The sequence below is a fragment of the Patagioenas fasciata genome, chromosome 3 (assembly GCF_037038585.1).
Source record: "Patagioenas fasciata isolate bPatFas1 chromosome 3, bPatFas1.hap1, whole genome shotgun sequence".
In the NCBI taxonomy this organism is placed as follows: domain Eukaryota; kingdom Metazoa; phylum Chordata; class Aves; order Columbiformes; family Columbidae; genus Patagioenas; species Patagioenas fasciata.
Genome location: NC_092522.1, coordinates 75,012,353 through 75,034,582, shown reverse-complemented (window position 1 = coordinate 75,034,582; position 22,230 = coordinate 75,012,353).

Genomic DNA, 22,230 nt, shown 5'->3' with positions numbered 1-22,230 from the left:
AAGAGGAGGCAGCCAATATGTTGTAGTAGTCTGGTTATTCTGGTTATGAGAAAACAGAACCTAGAGCTGGCAAAATATGGAGAAGAATGTGCATTTTCCAAGGCGGCTGGAATGGTCATAGTCTTTGTCCTCCATGAAGGCTGGATGGCAGTTTGGCCTACAGATAGATAGTCAATTAAATTAGAGGATTGGAAGGACTGTATTAAACAACACTGTTATTATTCTCATGCTATGTCTCCACATTCTCTGATGTACAGATTGTATAATAAGGTGACATCCACAAATTGCAGTGACGTATTTATTTATTGTCTAAATATATGACTTTACTATGTGAGAAGTTCCCTTTGGTATGTTTATGGGATGAACCTTAAAGTACAGGACTTTGTTACTGGCATGAGAGTGGCGTAACTTACGGTCACCAGTCATCTGCCATTTAGAAATGCAATGAAGACGCTTTTCAGGGAATATGAAGCAATGTTGCTATTGAAATATAAGGATTACATAATATCTATTTACAACCCTTTCAATAACTCTATATGAAATCAAACTTTCCAAGGATATCAAAAAGACAGTTGAGATAAAAATCAGTTCCAATGTTTTCAACTGGTCTGCTTAACATTGTAGCCACCTTAATTATGCAGTTTCTTATTTAAAATTAAGTGTTATATAGTTTGACAAATATTTGACCCTTAAATAATCAGGAATCAGAAGCAAGAGTGCTTCTCAAACAGACTATATATAAATATATATATAAATTAACTATATGTCCTAATGTAAATATAAAACTACTCAAAGTCTGTATCACACATAGAAGCATTCTCTGTTTCATCTACAGGAAGATGGGCATGTTTTTGCTGCCTCATTCACAAAAAATGTTGCCTTATATCTTGATTAACATTATACTTACTTTTTGTTTATGTGCAAGCTATATTTATTTAGACAATGAGCAATATGCTAACTGCATTATTTTAATTTATGTGTTTGCTGAATTCTGAGGCAGAATGCAACATGCTGTCTACTTGTACATCTTCCACCTAAGTCTTCCCACAAAACTTTTATTCCAGTGAAAAGGTGTAGAAAATTGCATCTCTTTATGATTTGTGTTCCAAGAATTCTAATTGTAATTCAAGGTTGTCTCTAGTATTCTTTCTGAATAATGAAGAGTATTACTCTTTAATCATTGCTTGATGGATTAAAATCAGCATGTCTAGACAAAGTTCACGTTTATCTCCTAGAAAAACTAGCCAGAAATAGTTTTTCAACTTGTCCATTTTTAATAAATTTGTTTATTTATTTATTTATTTATTTAACAGTGAATGCTTTGAGAGCTCAAAAGCTCACAAAACAGCATTCTCAGATGGCAAATAGATCAATAATGCTACACCTTAAATCACTTTGAGGTATCATGCAGAGGAAAAAAATCAAGCAATGATGTAATTAATAAGAATTTGTCTTGTTTCAGTTCCATTTGATTCTCTTATCACATGTACAGACCATTTAAGGAATTCCATTTTATGTACAGAGAATAGAAATATTTCCATATTTCTTGTACTCGTGTATTTATTAAATTTATTATCTATTATGCCCTTATGCTTTTCTGTAAAGCCATAGGGCAAGGCCTAGCATAAATTCCAGTTATATTTTATTGATTGCTCTCAACACGAAAGCTTTGCACAGGATAATAGAATGAGTCCAGTCTAATGTAATCTAATAGAGAGTTTATTTCTACAGTTAAATGGCTTCTTTTACTGGTTATGACAAATAATCAGAAGCAAAACCTCTAGCAGTTACCCATACCTCCAGATTTTCCTAACTGTCCTATATTGTAAATCTTGGACCATTTACTTCTTATTGAACTTTATGAACATTACAATCTTGAGAAAAGATTCCAAAGCATTTTGTAGATGTCTACAGTTAAAACTTTGGACTTTATTTTTTTTTTTATAAAATCTTTGGGCATTCTTTTTGATTTTTAACTTGTTCTGGTTTTTGTTTCCTAATTTGGTAACAGGCAATAGGTGAGCAGACATGAATTGAAAAAAATAAACTCAGTGACCGTTATCACATGTTGAGTGTTTAAGTATGAAATTTACACTTGTACTTGAGCAAGTTTCTGTGTCCTGAAAACTGTCCTTACATCTATTTACAGCAGAGATATTATAAAGAGAGCAGAGTGAGGAATAGCAGGTGATATGTCCTTGCTATAGCACTAGGACATGCATAAAACCTATGTAATCATCAATTTATTCATAATTCTCTCTTCCTCCTTCAATTAATGTTTTTTCATCTCCATGCTCTGCTGATGTAATGTTTCACAACTAACATGTATTGACTCTACATTAAACTGTGTTCTGAAACACAATATGTGAGTAGCTAACGTGTATTTTTCCTCTGACTGCTATAGAATTATATGTTTTCTGAAGCAGACTATTTTTTTTTTATATCACTTTCTATTTTTCCTAGCAAGAACACTATATTTTTTTTCTGAAAGTCCCTGAAAGGGTGACAGAGAGGACACTTGAAAATTTCAAAACCATACTTGAAATTCACAGGTAACTTTTGACCTCTGTTGCAACCACGATCATTGCTAATAGTACTGGGCTAAAATGTCCAAACACTAGATGTGTGTTCATCCATTGTGTGTCTGCAAATAGGGGAAGAACACTAGTGTTTGCACATGGATTTAGTTTGACGCTTTCAAATCAACTGTTGCTATAAATTTAACCCCACAGTGGGACTATGTTTTATATTTAGAAAGTCACTTTCCTACATAAGGGTGTTAATCCCTGGAGTGTGAACCCATAGACTCGAAAAAGCAAAAACTCAGTTTAACTTTTTAATTTCAGTTAGGATTTGCAGGGCTTCTACTCAAAGAACAGTTGGCCACAAACTGAGAGCAGGTGAGGAGCTAGAATGGCAATGATAATAAAAGTAAAGATAGTCCAGAATAGAAGTTTACTCTAGTGTTCTGAATTATGAAATTTTAAGTGGTTGGCTTGGTTTTGACTACAAACAATATTTCAAGTGACAGAACTTAATCGCGTGTTATGTCAATTTAAGTATTAAAGGATAGTTATAGTATACAAGGACTTCAGTTCTGGTTTCTGGTTAGGGAAACACTTTCTATGGTAAGTTGACCCTAGACAGCAGTCAAACACCTACTCAGGCCCAGGCTTGTTCCCCTCTCTCACAGGATAGAGAGAAAATAAAACAAAGGCAAGAAGATTTATGGATCAAGGTAATAACAGTTTAATAAGGAAAACAAAACCTGTTCACACAAGCAAAGAAAAAAGAGGATTTAATTCACTTGTTCCCGTTGGCAGGCAGATGTCAAGATACTTTGTAGGAAGCCTGGTCTCAGCATACATACTGATTGCTTGGGAAGAGCATTTATTGCTGAACACAATATCATATGGTATGGAATATCCCTTTAATCAGTTGAGGTCAGCTGTCCCAGCTGTGTCCTCTCCCAAGATCTGGATCACCCCCAGCCTACTTTCTTTGGGGAGCAGCAGGTAAGAGAGAATGGCTTGATGCTGTACAAGCACTGTTCAGCAACAGCCAAACCACTGATGTGTTATCAATACTGTTTCAGCCACAAATGCAAAGCACAGCACCACACAGGCTGCTATGAAGGAAGTTAACTCCATTCCAGCCAGATCCGGTACAGGGTCAGAGAGATGGCTGTCATTATGAAGCAGTGGAGAAACTGAAGTTTTCAGAACGGGGGAGAGATTTGGATTTCCAGCACCTGCCAGTCCAAGGGGACAAAAAATAAATATTGTACTAGAGAAGAAAACAAGCAATTGGGAAGTGTAGCAACATCAGTAAATTAAAGAGCAACATGAGTATTTCTTGGCATCCAGCCTGACTACATTTCCGTTAAGAAAAAAGGTGATACTGTCCCCCTGTCTAGTGTTTCCTTGCTTTGATTTTATTTGCCTTGATTCTAACACAACAAATCTTTCAAGAACTAGAAGATAATTGCTGGCACTGATTTATTTGCATCACACCAACAGGCAGTAGCATTCCACAAGGTAAGTGAAAGATGACCTGGGATGTTTGCAGTTTAAGCATACACCTGTGGAGCAGCCAGTGCAGCATTTGCTGTGAAAAGCAGAGATAACTGATCCGATATCTCATGTACTGGCAGGAATTTCACAACAGTAGCAGGAATGTGGTGATCTCATAAATCCCATGCTGACCTGATCATTCTTCCCTCTTCAAGAAAGCTGATCCTGAGGATGTGTAATGGGCAGAATTTCTGCTTCCCTGGGGAAAAAATATACCTAAACTTGTACCCCGCTCAGAACCTGGTCCCATTCTGACAGATCCTCCAGAAAACAGACAGACATGAATCACTGAATGGATGATGTTGGAAGGAATGTCTGGAAATCATCTGGTGCAAACTCTCGGCTCAGGCAGGGTCAGCAGGGCAAGGTTGTAAAGGACTATGTCCACTCAAGTTCTGAGTTTCACCACAGTTGGAGACTCCATAACCTATCTGAGAAACCTGCTCGAGTGTTTGACCACCTCACAGTAAAGTGTTTTCTTGTGTTCAGACAGAGTTTCTTGTGGGGATTTTTGGTTGGTTGGTTGGTTTCTTGGTTGGTGGAGTATCTTGGGTTTTTTTTTTGGGGGTATGGGGTGATTTGTTTGGGTTTAGGTTTTTCTTTGTTTGTTGGGTTTGTGGTGGTTAGAGGGGGGGAGCGTGTTTGTTTGTTTGTTGGTTGGTTATTTGGGGTTTCTTTTGTTTCTTGTTTTTTTCTAAATTTGTACCCATTACCTCTTTTCCTGTCAGTGGGCACTACCAAGAAAAGTTTGGTTCCCTGTTCTTCATTTCCTCCCATGAGGAATTCATTCACTTCCCCCTGAGATTTTTCCTCTCCAGGCTAAGCAGTCCCAGTTGTGTCAGTCTCTCCTCATATGAAAGATGCTCCAGTCCTTTAAGAAGGAGGGGTGTGGAAGGTGGCATCTCAGTATTAGTAGTACAAGAGCTGGATGCTCTCTATGTATATTTGGTTTAAAAGACTAATTGAAAAGTCTTTTTCTTCCCATTACTATGGATTGAGGAAGCCAAATGAAGTTCTAACTTGCTGTTTGTGCATGCCTCTCTACATACTGCATTCTAACCAACAGTTTTTATCTGCTCATGTTCATACGCCTAGTAAAAGATTAAATGTTTTCAACAAAATATAAAGTCTGTATTTGTATTTGCATTTTTTTTAGTAGATCTGAATCACTTTAGCTGTATTTTTGGCAAACTTCATTCACTTAATCTTCTTGGCATTTCATTATATTTTACGATCACAAAGTCAACTCTCCAGCAACAAAGCGAAACACAGTTTTTTGAAATAAATGTTGTCATTAACAAGGCATACCAGGCACAGTGACAGATTTGCAGCTGTAATGAATAACATTTCCCGCAAAGTTCTCCTGTCTGACAGAAAAGCTGTGACATTACTGCAGGCAACAGTGGTGGAAACTAAAAGATTGATTGATGCAAGTAGATAATTGAAACCTCAGTACTGTCACATGCATGTCAACCTAACAACCAAGCTACTACCCTAAGATAACATTTATCATGCAACAACCTCTCCATGAATAACACACACACACACACACGGAGAAAAACATGGAGTATTAGTTAGTGATCATGAACTACTTGCTGGAAATTTACCCAAACTAACTGATAAATTAACTCTGAGCCTCTAAACCAAAAATCAGTTCAATTTCTTCTGGCATCTTAGGTGCCTGGATTCAGTTCAAAGCTGTTGGCAAAAGCCAAGAGTAGTTAATAGGAGAGAGAGATGAGTAGCAGTGGACCTTTGACATGGTAAGTGATAACATCATTGTCATGTCTGAATGCCTGAAGCTAGACAAGATAATCTATACTTATTCCTGTCTAGATAAGTGACTGACTTTCAGAGGTTCTGGGATTCTAAAAATTATGAGTAATCAGTATCTGTGCAAAAATTCTTAATGTGATGCATCTAAATGACTGGATGACAATTTTATTATTGATTTCAATGAACTTCAGATCACCCTCAAATTGGATGTCATACCCAGAATTAACTTAGATTCCAAATGCCTATTTGAACCTGTCCATAAGGATAATTAGAATAGTTTTTGATTGTTGTTTTATCATAATTACATTAAAGCTTGCAACAGATATTTACTCATTTAAAAGAACTTTTCTTCTTTCATAACTACTATTACAGAATGGTTTTTATTATACAGTTTTATATCCAGAAAATTTACAAACCAAATAACCTCTTACATCATCTTTGGAATGATAGCTGTGAAACAGATCCATGTGGATCCATTTGCTTTAGTATAATCACACTGTCTACTTAATCTTAACAAATGACTGATGAAAAATACATGGATGTTTACAAAAACAGCTTTAATATATGTGGCATAAGCAAATTATCACATAGCAAAAGATCTGATGTGGAAAAAGTCACTTATAGAAATTGCAGGTAGAGCACTGAAACCATACATGTAAATCAGAAATAAATTTTATATATATATATATATATTCCATTTGTTTTTTTCTGACACTTTTACAGCACATCTATTAGTTAATCCTAAGAAAAAAATAAATACCAACCTGTTATGTTTTGTACCAGAAACTAAGTGTAATTCCCCTAACAAAATGTGGCATGAAATTATACTCCAGATCAGTTGCATAGATTTTACTCTGCTACTGGTGCTAAATGCAATATATTTTACTATTTTTCATTATTCTATCGTTTATTTACCACTATTCTACATACAGCTCTGACAGGAATAGCCCATCAAATGGGTTAAATTGTCAGTCTCTGCTGAGAATCTGGCCTGTCTCTTTCTATTTTTGTTTTTAACTGATTCTCTCTCTAGACGTATCTTTCCTCAAGTTCCCCTCAGGCTTTTTTTCAATCTCCTTAAGTTTTTTTTTCTTTCTCTTCTCTTCTCTTCTCTTCTCTTCTCTTCTCTTCTCTTCTCTTCTCTTCTCTTCTCTTCTCTTCTCTTCTCTTCTCTTCTCTTCTCTTCTCTTCTCTTCTCTTCTCTTCTCTTCTCTTCTCTTCTCTTCTCTTCTCTTCTCTTCTCTTCTCTTCTCTTCTCTTCTCTTCTCTTCTCTTCTCTCCATGAGCTTTGTTTCAACTGTTCTGACAATCTGCGGATAGATTCCTGCAGTTCTTATGCATTCATCATGTTCTCAGAAGCAGCTTTGGTTGACTTCACCAGGGGCAGCACAATTTCGCCTGTGGTTATTCGCTTTTCCTTACGTCTCTTTTCCATTTCATTTCATTGACTGGAAATCTGATTCAATTTTTTCTGCCCCGGTCTGGCTTCTTTCATTCCAGCAATTCTTTTCTGATGCCTTTATTCTTTGTTGTTTTTCTGTCTCTCTTCTCTCCTGACAGAGTAAGAGAAGAGTAGTGAATTAGGAAGCTGTCCTTTGTTTGGGTAGGACCTCTGAGAGACAGAGACAAATGCTGCCTGGACTCAGGAATTAATTGAGAGCCATAGAGAAATTTCTTTCAATGAAATTTCTTATTTCCTAACTTTAAAAGCAGATCAACCATTAAAAAATTCAAGACAATGTTCACAGGCTTGTTTTTTTCAAGAATTTTTTTAAATTGCTTTGTTTCTGCTCACTATCCTGTTACAAGCGGGGAGTTACATCAGTATTCACTTTGACTTTAGATTTCATTTCATACAATATATTTTAGTTCATACTCAGCTAAAAAACTATCTGAACTGAAATAATATTTTAATATTAGGAAAATAAATTTGAATATGAGAACTTATTTTTTTAAGTTTTCTTGTTTGATCAAATATTCATTTAGTTATTTTGTGTTCTGATTAATTTTTCTAAAGTTTCTGTATGTCAGAAAACTGTCAGAAATTTGTTTTGATAAACAATCTATTTGAGTTAACTCAGATTAAATCTTATAACAGGATCAAGCTACTGCTGCAGGGCTCAGTCTCAGCTGGTTTTGATGCTTCAGTGGACACAGTTCCCAGCAACCTGTCTGATCCCATTTTGCAGTTGCAAATGTGCAGGTGAAGCAGGAGTCACCTTCCTGGGGCCACCACCTCCCAACCTTCGCCATCATGGGACTCTCCATTTCAACTCCATAAGCACAGACCACCTTCTTCTCTTTCAGTACAGCTAGGGGTTCAGACTCTTGAAGTTGCAGGGTTTCAGAGGAGATCCAAATGGTCTCTTTCTTCTCATCTCTGATACTGCAGTGCGCTGTCCTCCTCCCATAGCTCCCTTCCTCGGTGGCACAGATCCTCCACCAGCAGCGCTTAGTCACACCAATCTGCAGGGAAAATATAATAGCTGAGGCAGAACAGGAAACACCACGGGATTTTCTCAGCAGAGGGTAAAATACTTCTCTTGGACTCCTCCATAGAGATTCATTATAAGGACCCACAGGATGTGCTGTGGACTATCCTGCCCCTGTGAGTGTACTCTAATTCCTTAATTTCTATGCAAAGCAGTTTCCAAATGGCAATAATACATGAAACTACAAGTATGATTGGCAGTTAATATTTTTAAATAGGAGACTGTAAGTGAAAAAATATGATTCTACATGAATGCTATGAAACAATAGGCACACTATATTTATAAATAATACATTTGAATACATAGTGGATTAGTCATTAGAAAAGCTCATTTCATAATGTGTTCCTCTCAGAGAGGTAAATTATGAAAAGATGAGAGTAAGAATTTCTCCTCTTTGTCTTCCTGCAAAGAGGCTGGTTTGACCTCAGTCTTTATATTCCCCTTACATTTTAAGCAGTTACCCAAGTCTTCCACCATCTGCTCATTGTAAGCCATTTAAACTGGTAAAATGCAACCAGCTTTCCTAGAACTAAACCATAAATTGCCAAATGTCGTAAGAGGCATAAAGCTCCTTTATAAAAAATGCAATGTTACATACCAAGTAACAGAATGAATAAATAAATAAATAACTCTGCCAGAAATTAACTCCTAATGCCATTAAAGTAATGAGGCATAAGGTCAAAGGAAAGGAAACTGGATTTTAAATTAGTATTTTTACTGTGATGATGGAACCACTGCTGCGACCCCTAATCTGTTCATGCTGACAGACCCATTATCTGCAATTATTCTTTATTCAAGTGTAAACCACCATTATGCATGGAGCTGTTGCTATTGCAATACAATTTTGAAAAAGCCCTGTACTGTAAGTAGCAGCTGACTTCGCCAAGCTGCAGGGACCTACTGTAAAAATGCATCCTTCCGTTTGCAGTCATAATTTGAGTCTTATTGTGTCCTTTTCAAGAAATAAAAGAAAACATTTGAAGTCCCTGCTTGAATCACAAATTTGCACCAGGGCTTAGAGTAAAAGTTTTTTTATATCATCTATATCCATATCCATATTTGTTCTGTAACGTTCTGTTCATTTCTGAAAAGCAATAAACAAAGATGGATGTTGTGCTCTGTAGTAGATATAATGCTTTTGAGACTTTTCTGTTGAGAAGAGCTGATCCTGTCTGCTTCCGTCTCCCACAAAGAGGAGGAACAGTTGCAGGTTGTACTCTAGAACGAAAGCAAGGCTTTTTCAAATTTTCAGTAATCTCACTGACTTTCAGTCCTAACCTTAAAAAAATAGTTATCTAAAAATTGTTTGACATCAAGGGGCATACTCTATGTTAAAATCATTGACACTTAAGAACAAAATGTGCTACAAACTTAGGAGACAGTGAAGTGATTTGCTTTCACATAAATCATTGGCTCACCTATGTAGAGGTTGCCAAGCATTGGAAAAGTTTTGTTTTGGTTTGGTTTGGTTTGGTGTTTTGTTTTGGTTTGGTTTTTTTGTTTTGTTTTGTTTTGTTTTGTTTTGTTTTGTTTTGTTTTTAAAGGAGAGAAACATTCCTGTCGTACTCCTGATCAGCTATAAGCAGGGTGAGAAATGCTCACATGGGAGTCCTTTCAGTTCTTCTGTACACACCAGGAGTGAATCAGTTGCCCATTGCAGCAACAGACATCATTGTTGAAACAGGACTGTAACTCACCTGGTAGGATGAGCTGATAGCTATTGGCAAGGGCTACATGGGGACTCTCTATATCATATTGGAGGAAAACAAATGGAGAAGTAGAATAGAAAAGAAAGATAGCAGTGGCTGCAATATGATCCATACCAATATCAGCATTTCTCCCTTTTTCTCTGGTGAGAGGTTGCTGGCTACATGCTTTAACATATGTCAAATGGCATAAACATGCCCTGTGAACACTCTAACATGTCATGTAGCAGAGACATGTCCTATGAAGCTATTTCAACACTTATTAGGTAGTTTTCCACATAGAAACAGTTTGTTAAAGAAACCAGAGGACATTATCCATATGTTACACTTGCATCCTCAAGACTGTACTAGTTACATAGAGGGAGCTCTGAATACTCTAACCTACCCAGGTCAACCCAAACCACTTTTTAATGACAAAAGTCACTCTTCCAGAATAAACTGGACAAATTCTGCTTTTGGTTGGTCTAAGGCAACAATTACATGTGGATCATGTTTCCAGAAGGACCTATAAGGATTCAGAGTGGATATTGCAGGTCAAGGATGCCAGCCTGAAGCCAGCACAGGAATTTATCTAAAAACCCATTCTAATAGTGATCAAAAGACTTTATTATGAATTTTGCAGAATATCACTATATATATGTATTTTTTTTTTAATCAGAAAAGCCCACATTATAACATTGTACATATCAAGATGTATTCTAACTTCTGGTCAAGTCATCAAAAATTATTTCACTAAACTGGAAAAATAAACAGCTTATGTTACCTTTCTCATTTCTGGCTTAATTCCTATGAAACACAGAAATAAACACTGATAGAAAAACAGGAAGTATAAAAATCATTCAATTGTAGAACTGTTACCAGGACAAAACAGCTATAGGTATGATTATTGAAATTAATAAAAGTTATATATGCTCCAAGGTGCAAAATAGACAAAGAAAATTGTAAACAGTGTCTGAAAAATCTCCTACATTTAGCTTATATGTCTCCTGGTCTCATGATGAGTAGTACTCTGCCCTGTTTTTAATATTTCTCAAGTCTGTCACAACAACATTATTACATTTTTAAATCTGAACCCAAATCCTATAATAATCTACTAGATATAGACTTCTTCGCTGATACCAGTGAGGTTCTGTCTGAGCAGCAGTCTAGCTCATATCATGGCTATTGTGTAAAGACATATTACATCAAAATTAATCCAGGTAAAAGGATTATAAGCAAACTCTGGAAAAGTAATATACTGAAGAAATAAGGCTGCCATTTGCCTTGTTCAAAAGTCCAGCTTTATGATGCTGGTTTTTAACTTTACAATCTAAAGACACAGCCTTTGCCTGATTATAGCTTTATTGAGTCTGCAGGAAGGGTGAGGATGCCAAGAGTGAGACCAGCAGAGTCTTAACCCTTGTTCCTTGTGCCTGGCGCAGTGGTAGCACCAGCAGCAGGACCCCCTTCAGTCATAGAAGGCAAGGAAATACCTCTGTGAGTAGGAGAGCATCTACACACATCTGCAGAGCTTGTCCCTCAGGTAGATGCAGAAGGATGATGCAGGATTCATGCAATGTCTGTAAAGAGTTTGACTTACAAATATTGAGAAATCTTGCCTGAGAAGCTTATGACTTATTGATATATAGGCATATTTTCACAAGCTCAGCAGAAACTTCATCCAAGAGTCCAAGGCATCCGATTTCATCGGCCAGATCCAAATACATTGGAGGCACTAAAGATTTTCAATGAAACAAGTAAGAATAATTTAACAAGCAAAGCAACATACTCTTTTCTAATAACACTTCAAAAAAATCCCTGAGTTTCTGTGGAACTGCTTCCAAAAAGCTCTTTTCTGAACTGATACTAATCACAGAGGATTGTAACCTAGGCTTCAATCTAAGTTTAACAGAGTTAAATTAAACCAAAAATGGGGTTTACACTGAAAACCTTCAGGTAACCTGAGCTGACTGAATCTGTGTTTTTTCTGTCAAAAACATATTGTCAAGGTAAGAAACCAGAAGGAAAAAACAAGGGGAATTAGGCATCTCAGTACTTTAATACTTCTCAGACCTGCTTTTCTGGAATATACAGCCCTGAGCCCCTTAAGGTTCATCCTACAATTATGAATGTCACTTACTTAAACTTCATCATATAAGCGTAATGAACAGTGGAAACAGGCAGGCTATTGTTAGGGCATTCAGTATGCTGACTTTAAAACATCTACAAAAGCTATGTTAAACATTATTTCTATTTAATTAGTGTAGATCTGAATCTACTACACCCATCTCCTGAGCACCTTTGCTGCTGAGCAAATTGCTTGTACTATCTTCTCACTGGGAGAAAGGTTATAGCTATAGTAGACATGCTGACATAATATAAAGGAAAATAGCTCATACAGCAGGTGCACTTTGAATTGTTCTTTTTCATTTTTCCTACATTATCAGATAATAAAGGCATTCCTGGGTGTGTTAAATGTAAACTATTCACATAAAGGAATATGAAATTCAATCTTTTGGGGGGATAATATTGTATTCTTCCACAATTTAAACAATGTCTAAAAGGTCAACCAAGTGTGAAAATCATAAAGGTAACTCATCAGAAGTAGGAGTAACAGCAATAGCCAAATGGAAAAACAGCAAAACGATATAAAAGGTACAGTGGGTAATTTGCACAATCAATGTAATTTCTGGTAGATTAACTGAGTAATTTGAACATGCAGCTCTGTGAAAATCCAGAGTAATCTTTTTGTGAACTTCAAAATTCTTTTGAAATAATTTCTGAAATATTTTTTAGTGATTTTTCCTACTATCTTGAATGTTTTCCTCCCAGTTAGAGTTAAATTCCACTGCATTCTAGCCTCTAGTATTTTTCTATATTGAAAGGGATAATATAGAAATATAGTTTTTATATTGAGGGATTGTACTGTGGAAATAGAATATACGATTTCAAAATATTGCCTTCTTACAGACTCGTTCGTAGTAGAAGTGCTACACCCTGTCACCCATGCAACCCATGGTTGAGTTTCAGACTCTGCAAGGTGTGGCTTCATGCAAGGAGAGCTGGTGATGGTGGCAGGGACAAACTCCAGTGAGAACCTGATGGAGTCATCACAGCTGCATTTGGAACACAGGGAGTGTAGAATAAACAGGACAAAACTAAACAATGACAGGTATGACAAATAAATGTGTAGCTTTCATATTTATAATTTTTTTTTCTTAGAGTTTTTTTTCTGTCATCTCTTTCATTCACCAACACCATTTGGCTATTTCCTTATCAATCAAAACCTTGGCTTTGTTTTAGCACCTTTAATTTTCTTCTCATAGTGTGGTTTGATCATCCATCCTAAGGAACAGCCATGTTAACCCATGTCACCTGCTGTTAGATTTGTCTCACATATATGATAGGAAAGAAAACACAAACTCATATTTCAAGGACTTAAGATTTAATTAATTTATTCTCATGGTTTAAACTGGTAATATTAAGATCTTAAGAAGCTGATTGCTCAGTATAGCAGCTCATTATTTGCACATCTATGATTTATAGTGCCTTCTCATATCCACTGTGCTTTTATTACCAGTCATTCCCAGACAACAGCTTTTTCAAAATGCTCTATAGGATGAGTTTGTTATCTGAAACACTGTCAACTGCAGAAGCCAAGAGATCCAACCTGACCAAGATATATTCTGAATTAACAAACACTGAGGTAGATGAAATTCCAAAGCAAAGTTAGAGGCTGTTGGAAGATGTTAAATATGAGAAAAAGGGCATGATTAATCTGGGATAAGGAGTGAACTGACTGAGGCCCTAGACAGTGTCTTGTTGCACAGTTGAAAAAGGTTGGTAGTTGGCCTTCCATCTGTAAGGGCTTTGTTGCCTAGAAGAACTTGGGCTCCAGGTGTCTGCAGGAACAGCTCTCCCAACAGCCACTACCCCGCGCCCAGATGTTACGGGGGCTGCCAAACTTCAGCTTTGCCTTCGGCTGCTCCTCACCTCACCCATGTACCTTGCTGTAGCCGAAAACTCTAGAGGAACAACAGCATGCTGTAAGCATCCTTTTAAACATCTGCTTGTTTAGTCCATCTATCATACGAAGCCATGTGGAGTTTCCACAGCCCTATGTATCAGGGGAGTGGGGCTAGGGTGAACTATTTTCTTTCTTTCTTGTGAAGATGACAAAACTGCTGAAATTTAAGAAACGTCTTCTCCTGCCAGTGGCCCAGAATGACTGGCAGCAACAGAAAAGGGTGAAGCAACTGTCTGCCAGTAACAGAACTGTTCCTGTATAGCTGAAAACAGTTTCTTTCCCAAGCATGGAAAAGAAACACAAAAAAATATTTATTTTCCAAAAAATTTATGACAGAAGAAGAAAACCATTTCACATCACTGCTGCATCTCAGGGGACTACAGTGATATTAACCTTTCTGGCAGCCTTCATATCCTGAGTGCTTATCCAACTTAACCTTAATTATACATTTTAGCTGCGCAGCTTAGCCAGAGTGGACTAAAAGCTATAGATCTTGTAGAGCAGCACAAAAAAGGGTATGAATATGTGAGCTAAATACTACTTGGCACTATTTGACTGACTGATATTATTCCTCCAGCTGGGATCTGATAGCTTCTTTGAAGGAAAACACAGTCAGTCAATTTGTCTGGCACCTTGTTTTATTCCCGTTCTCCATTTTAGTCTCAGTTGTTTCTAGTAGATGAAGGAATAAAAGATACAACACAGTTGCTTAATGCTTAGAACAAAAAAGAAAAAAAAAAATCATAAAAATTTTTCTTCATTCATTTCTACCCTGGAGGCAAGGAGGAAGGGATTTCCTTCATGCCCTGTAGATAACTTCTTTTTAAACCAGTAGAAGCAGAGACATAAAATCTCTCACAATCTAGAGAAAATTACTCTCTCCTTTTAGAAAATATGGAAATCCTACAACATGTTTTTCATCAGCCCATCCTGGAGCAGCTTTTTAAGAAGATACCTTCTCCTGACCTTTTACTTTTTGATATTCTTCCAGGTCACTTCATTAACTTGGCACCCTCTCCTTTCCTGCAATTCATGCATCAATTGCCATCTAAAACTGAATAATTTTGCCCTGTTACATGTTTTCTCATCTGGAATTACATTCTGCCATAATCTGTGTTAGTTTCTGCCAGAAACTACGGTACTAAATTACTAACATGACACAGTCCCTTTCTTGTTAAATGGAGGTCAGGAACAGACTTTGGTTTTTTTCTAAATGGCTCTACTTAATAGCTGTTCCTTTCCACATTGATTCTGTGATGAGATTTCAGTTTCATCACCTTATTGTGGAATATAGTGAAGTGGATGGCAGAGTCCAGCTTTGCAGGTATCTTCTGAATGAGTGGGTCTTCACCAAATTAACTAGGACACCATTTTCTATGGTACAGTTCAGATGCATTAGTCCACCTTAATATTAAGAGAAATCATCACTACTGTTTCTTACAAGTCACAAAACCTCCAGTTACTTCTTGGTCTTCTGTAAAACTATCCTCGGAACTGCAAGAATAGGTGGCAGAGCTGTGAGAATGACGTTTCTTAGATAAACATTGAAGACACTGTAGTGAACAACTGAGAGAAAAACCTGGACCAAGGCCTGCCAAAATAAATTTTAAAGTATTTTGTACAAAACACATTTCCGAATTCATAACAGTATGGACTTTTCTGATAAATATAAACAACTATAATTTACAGCAAGCTAGCAGATCAAGGACTGAGCTTTTGAGGCAATTTTTTCAGTCATCAGTTTGCAAATTAGTTTGCTTTTGGATGAAACTAACCTGGAAGATGACTCCCAGGAGTGCAGTTAATAATGGATATTTACCGCAGAGTCTCAGATTAGAGAAAATCTGCAGTGAAGCCTCAAAGTAATGTGGATGTCACGTTCTCAACAGCAATGGATTTGCCTTCAGGTCTTTCCATACTGCACCACTCAGCTTACTAATGTAGATACAGCCTTTTTTGTGCAGCAGTTTAATACCGCAGTAAATACTAACTGTTGTGTTTGAAAACACAGGCACTACCTGAAAGCTCACTGTACAGTTTCCTTAGTTCTTTCAAATTTACATATCAGTATTTGATAAGAAAAAGAGAAGAATAAATGAAATGGTGGAGAAAAAAAGTAAAAGGTTGCAATTGAGTTCCACCTTTATTGTCCAGGAAATTGTTTCTTCCTGTGCAGAGCTTAGTAAGAGTCTTACCGATGAAATAAAAATAGATCTGAGGTGTCTAATATGCTATATAAATGGAAAAAGAATCTCATCTCTAACTCTGTAAAGAAAGGAGACCATGGGAGAAAAAAAGAACATCCAAATGGGATATAAAACTCTATTATAAGGAGAGAGCAAATAATACATATAGCAAGAAGTTTTTACCTTTCATAAACATGAGCAGTCAAAACTCTTGCAGTACCATCTCTTTCGAAATGCTATGTTTTTTTCTAGATCAATGTTGCTCATTTACATTCAAGAAAAACATGGGAATAGAAAATTGAGAATGCAGATGATGCAGAGAGTTGGTTGGTGGTCCTTCATCAGCTGAGAAGTGAGTCTAAGCCTCTGCAACAATTAACTGTTCAATCAAGTGAAATTCTTTTCATGTGGTAAAATCCTTATAATTGCAAATCCTAATCACAAAATTGGACATTAGGAGTGTCTGTCCCACAGACAGCTTTTAATAAATGCTATTTCCATATCACTAAAACCATAATTCATTGCAGTCTCCCCACTGGTCTGGTAAAAAGAAATGGTCAACATCAGGAATATTATAACAGATTTATTTCTAAATCTTTTCACTCTTGTTCACTTTCTCCCTCCGAGAACTGACAAACAATACAATAAACAATTTTAATGCTGAAAGATTTTTATAAGTAAATGAAACAGTAAAGACTAAGGATTCTTAACTGCTCTGAGATAAAGGTGGAACTTCTTATGGCTAAAGGATTCGTATATAAACCACAAAGTTGATGTAATACAAAAAGGATTTGAAAAGAAAAGTCTTGGCATTATCACCATCTTGTACTGAGATGAGGTCTGTGTGTGTCTGATTCAGTCTTTAGTTATTCTTTAGTTATTCTGAGAATTAACCTATGGACCTGTCTTAGGGCCTATGAATACTCTTTGGCTTGCTCATGGATGAGATCCCAAGGAGTTCTTATATCTTGGACAGACTCCCACTAACCTAGAACCTAGAAACTGAACAAAGAAAAACAGTGAAATTATATAATAGTTATAATATGGAATTATAATGTATTTTTTATTCGTGCTACATACATTTTAAAATACATTTCTTACAATCTATTATTGTATATGAAATCTTATTTATTTTTAGATAGCATTTAAGAAGAGCATCGAGGACTTTGTATGCAAACATATGAAGTAGACAGAGTCTCTGGCCTGAAAATCAATTATATAAATGTCACTTGAAAAATCTAAGAACCTGATAATTGGACAAGGAGAAAGGTTAAGAAAGGTCTGGAGAGGGAAAAAAAAAAAAAAAAAACCACCAAACAAAACAAAACAAAACAAAAAAAAGGGTTGTTAAACATCAAAGGCATGAGTGCAGACAACATTTATAAATAGATAGTGATATTTTAAATAATGGCACCTACTTTATTTCAATCAGGAGATAGCCTCTTCCACATTGCAAATCTGATTTGGATAGAAGCTTTGAGATTCACTTTTTTTGCTCTTCCCCAATCAAGCAGCTGCAGACTGCTGGTGGAAGGCTCAACCAGTAGCAAAGCTGAGCACTTGTCTCAAAGACAAACACTTGTGGAGGTCATGGACACACACACGGACATACACACAGTCGCTGACGCACCGGTCACACAGACTGTCAGACAAGGTGTTGCCTTCAACAGCATCCACCTAAGAGGACTCCCATAGAACACAAGCACAGATGTCCATGTCTCCTCCTCAGTTGACAGGGACTGAAGGTGACTAGTGCAGGCACACACACACCACTCTCCAGGTTCACAGGCACACACACATTCACAGAGTACCAGCATGACCCCTCTGTCCACCCAGCACCCCTGCCCTGATCCCACCTCCTCTTACCTGCCCTGCAGGTCCCTGATTCACCAGCTGGACCACCTCAGTGCTTGCTGCAAACATGATACCCTCACACACCCATCCTGCAGGCACCCACGCATACCCAAAATCCTGGTGTTGCTCTACATTCCCCTTTACAAAAGGGAAATGTGGAGTTATAAAGTTCAGACTGGCCCTCTCCAAAGCCGCACCTGAAGTTTCTTAATGACCTGTCAGCTATTGTCTGGAGACTTTTGATCTTTGGTATTGTCGTTGTTACTCCTTGTCACAAGGGACAGATTTGTGCCACTGTATGTTTTGGTTTATCACTTCCCCTTTACTAATTAATGCCCACTTCACATTTAACTGGTTATCTTTGACTGGATAACCTTAATGAGTCAGATGCTCTTACCTTCCATGTTTCCTTATAGTACCTTCAGCTCCTCATTTCCAGGATGACTTGTGAGTTCTGGCCCAGAGAGGGCCCAGAAGGGCCCAGCAGAGCCACCTGCCCCAGGTGTCCTGTTTTCCTTAGGTTGGACAAAGCTCTGATCATGACACAGACTCTTCTCACAGCTTTGATATCTGACCCTTAAGACCAGTAATGACAACTGCACCAAAAGACATGGGGCATGGTCCCTTAGGTGTCAACTTTCCAACACCCTCTTCCCCTGTAATCGCTCTGCATGCAATTAGAAACTTGGATGCCTGATACCACAACAAGCGATAGACCACTGAAATTTGGCAAGGAGATCTCACAGCGGGGCACAGCAAGGGAAAGGATTTTGAGTTCATCAGAAAGGAAGACATTAGGATCACTAGTTAAGAACATCATTATTATTATAAGTAAAATAAAATTATCACCATTTTTTATTTTTTCATTTACATTTTTGAATAATTGTATTAGATTTAAAAATGGACTGTTATGCAACAGAGCCTAAGAAGATTAGCATAGCTCTCTAGAGAGGCTTATAGATGCTGTTTTGTTTCAGCTCTCGAGCAATGATAAATTTTAACTGTTTGCAAGTGGTGGCACTCTTCTTGTGTGGTACAATTTCTTTAATAAATGCTAGTAATCCAGATTCAGACTTGTCAGAAATTCTGAAAACAAAGCTCAGTTCTATCACAGCCATTAATGTTGCATGGGGCAACCCTCTGAGATGGCTTTTAATAAAATCCTTAGGTGACACTACGGACTCATAGAATTCCTTCCAACTGCCAGTTTTCAAGGTTAAAGGAACATAATTTTAATGTTAAGGGGGTTTGACAAAGGTTTACTTTTTATGCACTGCTTCAATTTCAAACAACAGTCTTGATCCATCTCTCTTTAGAGATGTTTTTGTTAATATTTTATGACACTTAGGAGAAGGATGTGAATTATCTTTTTTTTTTTAAGTTTAGTTATATTTCTCTGTTACTTGTTACACTTCAATACTGACTTTGTAAGCACTTAAAAAAAAAAATCTGACTTGGTAATCATATTTCCTTTCTATTTTCTTTTACTGAACTTCTGTGTTTGTTTGTTTCTGAAACAGAAGACACGCTTCAAGCTCTTGTCACAAAAGACAGAGGAAGAGTAAACCATATTCTGCTTTGTTAGCACTGTAAGTCACAACCATTTTAACCCGCTGTTGAGCTTCCAAGATATGCTATTAAGTTTAAAAAATGTTACATACATTGTACATTATCTTATCCTGTTTGGGGATATTTTTTGTGTGTTTTTTTTGTTTTGATTTGGTTTGGGGTTTTTTTGAATAATTTCTTACTTCTCTGATTATATAACAGTTGAGAAAGATCAAGAAGCTTGCAGATTGCCTTGAGTTCTCAGGTCATTGTCACAAAAGCTTCAAAGTTACTGTGGATAGCTGTAACTGTAAATCTTGTCTGTTCTTGCAGAATGCTTGTAATCTTTCAATTTAACCTTTCAAAGTCATGTCAGGATTATGTTTTAAACATCCTTCTAAACTGTCATCAAGATGTTTTATAGTTCCATTGGTGAACTCAGTGTTATGTCAACAAGCACCACCTATCAGCTATCATTGTTAAGTCTAAAAATCACAAAACCTTACAGAAGTTCAACATTCTCCAGAATTGTTATATCAGGTTAGAGTAGAGGAAAATAACTATTTTCTTTCTTTCAGTTAGAGAAAGAATGAGTCAGCATGGGCCCCCTGGTCCCTCCAGTAGCTATCGCACAGACCTTCTGTTTTCAACAGTATCTGGCCCAGACTTATGGCTGCTCCACTATTTGGCTCCTGAACTTCTTACCTTATTCCCTGGCTAGTCCTGTGTGATGTTTGTCCACAATCACATGATGGCCCAGGCACTTCAACAATATTCACGCACCCCAGTCTCACCAGATGCTGAACTCCAGGTATTCAGGTCCTTGTGACCTGAGTCCACCCAGTGTTCACAGGTCGCTGTGACCTGGTCCTGCTCCAGTGGCTGCACTCAGACCCCCATGCACACACACATGCACACAGAGTCCCCCAGCCAGGAAAACAAGTAACAATGGAGTTTAATGAGAAGCCAGGATCAAAGACAGACACCAGGTGCAGGGCATGGCCAGACAGGTCAATCTTGTTCAGGTATGCTGAGAGCACAAGAGGTAATGGGCACAAATTAGAAAAAATGAATACTCCATCTGCACACAAGAAAACACTTCTTTACCATGAGGATGGGCAAACACTGGAACTGGTTGCACAGAATGGTTATGGAGTCTCTCTCCATGAAGCTGGATAACATGGGCATGGGCAAGCATTTCTAGCTGACCCATCTTGAGCAGGGGGTTGAACTAGATCTCAAGTATTACCTTTTAAACAGAATAATTCTGTGATTCTGAGAGATGAGTCTTTATTTGCAAAATCTAAAGCTTTTAATTTAAAATGTCCAGTTTCTTAATGCAAAAGGTTGCTACAGTCCTCAGAATTCAATTTTCATAATCCAGGGAACATATTAGTGACTTTAAATGTTGTAGTACTTACACAATTGAGGTCAATTCCTTTTACAGTACTGCAGAGATGTACAAACCGGTGTATTTTAAATTATCAGTCATTTCATATTTGTCTTTGAAGTATCTACATTCTCTGTGTGGATTTGGATTTGTTTGTATGTATATCTTTTAGGAAAAGAATACATGTCTGAAGTGGAGCAAAAAATAAGAAAAAGTGACAGATTATTTTTGAGAATTGCAACTTTGTCTGACATTCATCCAGAACCACCAAAGCAGGAAGGAAAAAGCAAGCAGGAACACAAAGGACTGAAAAAGGGAAAATACTTACTTAACTGCATCATCCCAGCAACACCCCAGATATACTCTAAACTGCCACTCTTGAGGCCCCTCTGCTTCTTACTTTCCTCACAAAGGTAATAATTTCCTGTGGCCTGCACTAGTAATAGTTTTATATTCATTTTCAATGCATTCACTCATCTTCTCCGAACACTATGTTCTCTCATTCCGATATATTATTCACCCACTTGTTCTGCAGGAATCATGCTCTTTGCTACCAGAGAAGTTATGTGGAGGAACCATCTTCCTTTTCTGCTCCTCTTAATAGGGTGAATATCTCAGTCAAGCTCTAGCTTTCCTTAATCAGAAGACTATACCAGGTGCTGGAACAATTGTAAGCTACCAAGATAGACCAGTCTTAGAAGCTATTATTCTGTCCCTTGGGTATTATTATACCCTTCCCTGAAATACAAGAACTGGCCTTACACTTACTATAAACTTAGTATTTATTGCTGAGTGCATTGCAATATGAAGTAAAGAAGTTAAGATAAAGCTGCCACTGACAGTGAAGTAGTTCATGCAAAATATTGATAAATATCTTAAACTATTACAACTTTCATTATATCATTAATTAATTTCAACTGATTCGTAAGGAAACTTTTTTCTCTTGTCATCAGCCTGATTCAGTATGAACTCTGCACTGTATCTGCTTGGTGTAATCATGATAAATGCATGACCACAATACATTTGTAGAAATGTTTCAGCCGAATGGATGTATAATCCATGAACCAAATATCTTTGAGATATCATGATCTTGGGAAAGTTAGATATTAATGGTATCAAGGGAGCTATTATGATCTAGTTTGCTAAAAAGAGCATTCAGATTAATCAGATTCAGAGCCATTCTACTGTAAAGAGTGACT